At 49.1% G+C, this 2,959-nt stretch overlaps 1 long non-coding RNA gene across 1 annotated transcript in view; it reads left to right on the top strand.

Moving 5' to 3' along the window:
* The window catches only part of LOC116217449, a 5,861-nt gene extending 3,101 nt beyond the window's left edge, over positions 1-2,760 (top strand). Inside the window, exons 2-3 of the long non-coding RNA XR_004161995.1 lie at positions 124-256; positions 1,539-2,760. This is a non-coding gene — a long non-coding RNA (uncharacterized LOC116217449). The remainder of the gene's footprint in view (positions 1-123; positions 257-1,538) is intronic.
* Positions 2,761-2,959: the final 199 nt, after the last annotated feature.

The raw sequence follows: 2,959 nt of genomic DNA, 5'->3' as shown, positions 1-2,959 counted from the left end.
AACCCTATAAATAGCATTAATTATATCCCTAACACTCCCCTGCACCATCATTAGGGCAATGTGTGGATGGTGCAGCCCTACATATGTGGGGCAGTGCCTTCATTACTGCGTTGTGTCGAACAGGTGGCAGCAGAGGTGCTCCCGAGTGCCGTAAGGACTGCACGGAGATGTGTGGGAGCAGCAAGGAGCCGGAATCTGCATTTCCTGGAATGCCCCGGAAGCTCACTTTGCTGACTTGTAATTGTCTGCCCAGCAGGTAAGGGCAATGCACAGCCACCAGTGTTTACCCATTACTTAGTGATACACAAGGTAGGGTTTCCAGATCTCATTTCTACATTTCATGGTGCCCGGAAGGCTGCCTGTTCTTTTCTTCCTGCGTTCTCCTCGCCTCTGGCCTTTCACTGCGGTGTTTTCCTTCCCTTTGCCCTGGCTTTCCCTACTGCGTTCTCTTGCCCTTCTGTTTTGGCGTTCCCCGTGGCATTCTCATGGCCACTGCCTTTGGCCTTCTTTGCAGCATTCTCTTTGGCTTTGGCCATGTGAGCCACATTCTCTTGGCCTTTGTCCTTGGCCTTCTTTGCCACATTCCCTACGCCTCCTGTTCTGGCGTTCCCTGAGACCTTCTCTTTGGCCTTCAGTTTTGGCGTTCCTGGCCGCGTTCTCTTTGGCCATTGCCCTTGGCCTTCTTTGCCACATTGTCTTTGGCCCCTTGTTCTGGCGTTCTCTGCAACGTTCTCTCTGGCCTCGGTTTTGGCGTTCTCTTCCATCTTCTCTTTGGCCATTGCTCATGGCCTTGTTTGCCGCGCTCCCTTGTGTCTCTTGTTTTGGCATCCCTTACAGCGTTCTCTTTGGCCTTTGGTTTTGGCCTTCAGTGCCGTGTTCTCTTTGGCCATTGCCCTTGACCTGCATTGGCCTTGCATGCAGCGTTCTCATGGACCTTGTCCTCCATTTTGGCCTTCTCTGCGTTGTTCTCCTTAGTCTCTGTTTTGGTGTTCTTTGTGGCCTTCTCTTAGGGCCTGACTTTGGACGAGGCCTTCTCTTTGGCTTTCTTCATGTCTTTGCCACCCCTTTGCCTTTGCTGTCGCCTTCCATTGTGTTTCGTCTATGCCTTCGTTGCCCTCTGTTTTGGTGTTCTCTTGGGTGTTCTCCTTGCCTTTTGCTCTTGCCTTTGTCTTGGCCTTCCCTAACGGTCACTCTGAGCATAATCCTAACATAGCTAACCCTAACACCTTCACCCTGACCCTAATGAGCTCTGAACCCCACATGCAGTGCTCATTGTAAACGTGACTGTATAGATAACTGTACTAACTGTCCAAATTAACCCAGAACCTACCCTTCAACTGGGCACTAAACCCGTCTGTAACCTTCTGTGTAATACTAACAAAAATCCTATAGCTTCCCTGTTAAATCCTCCTAACCCTAGTCTTACTCCACTTCTTGGAGTGGTGTTTGGCTTCGGTGTTTTGTGGGGGTGGGCTTACGGTGAGTGCCGTTTGTGTCTCGGCATTCCTCTTTCTAAAGCGTGTCTCTCTGTATTACAGGTAAAGATGCCTTTGACACTTCCAGTCGATGACTTCCCTCCTGGGACGCCATCAGCTTTCGAAGCCTCCCACACTCGCCAGCAGCTCGGTTCAGTTGAGCCGTTCCCCATATCCCCCAGTCCGTTCCCTTTCCATAGTCTTCCTTTCACTCTGCCCCAAGCCCCTACCACCGCCCAAGGTTGTCACAGGCGATGTGTGGTATGTGGCACTTGGTCTCATTATAGTTCATTCCATTGGCCTCAGCCCAGTGATCCAACCCACCCACACCTTTCTTTAGGGCCCTTCTGCTCTCAGGCCAATCAATGCTTCCTTCTGGTGCGATTTGTTTTCCTTCCCAGCCACTTTTTGACTTGTGCCTCTTTGTGGCCATTTTGAGAGTTGTGCTGATTTCAGCGTTTGCATTCAATTTATCTCCACCAAATTGGCTGTAGCTTCACAATCAATTTAAGTAAATCAAATTGGCTGTAGCTTCACAATCAATTTATGTAAACCAAATTGGTTTTAGCTTTGCCTTGCTTACGGGGTTGGGTTAGCTTTGCTTTGTTTGTTTGTACCGCAGGGCTAACCCAACCCCGTAAGCAAGGCTCAAGGGCCGTTGGAGGCAATTTATGTTCCTTCCCGGCCAGTCTGAGACTCGTGCCCCTTTGTGGCCATTTTGAGAATTGCGCTGATTTCAGCGTGCGCATTCCATTTATTCCAACCAAATTGGCTTCAGCTTTGCCTTGCTTACGGGGTTGGGTTAGCTTTGCTTTGTTTGTTTGTACCGCAGGGCTAACCCAACCCCGTAAGCAAGGCTCAAGGGCCATTGGAGGCCATTTGTGCTCCTTCCCGGCCACTCTGAGTCTCGCGCTCCTTTGTGGCCATTTTGAGAATAGCATTACCTGTTGGATGGGCTGAGATCTGTATTGCTTTTGAAGCGGGTTGCAGTATACATTGTGTAAATGTAATGTCATAAATGCAGTATGGAGGCTTGGTGATCTTTCCTGGTTATTCTGACATGTAATCAATGGGATGCAACTGTACAGAATTGGTGTGGGATGCGCCTGTAAACCTGTATCATTCTATGTATGGAATACATGTATGCTGTGCATGAGCTATGTCTTGGAATTGTAAAGAATATGAGTACCCATGTTATGCTTGTAAATGTCCAGTTGCTGTTAAAGTGTGCAATGCTTGTATGAGTCATGTCTTGTGGAAATAATGGTGTAATAAAATACTTCCGTCATTTAACCCTGTGTTGGGTCTTGCATTGTCACCATCAGGACTTGCAACAGACAAGAAGGTAGGTGTAAAAGGTAAGTGTGGGAGACAGGTTAGGGAGACGGGTTAGGGTTAGGGAGACGGGTTAGGGAGACGGGTTAGGGTTAGGGAGACGGGTTAGGGTTAGGGAGACGGGTTAGGGTTAGGGAGACGGGTTAGGG

Source organism: Meleagris gallopavo, chromosome 26 (genome assembly GCF_000146605.3).
Source record: "Meleagris gallopavo isolate NT-WF06-2002-E0010 breed Aviagen turkey brand Nicholas breeding stock chromosome 26, Turkey_5.1, whole genome shotgun sequence".
NCBI lineage: Eukaryota > Metazoa > Chordata > Aves > Galliformes > Phasianidae > Meleagris > Meleagris gallopavo.
Note: the sequence above shows the minus strand (reverse complement) of the source record. Positions and strands in the feature narration are given on the sequence as shown.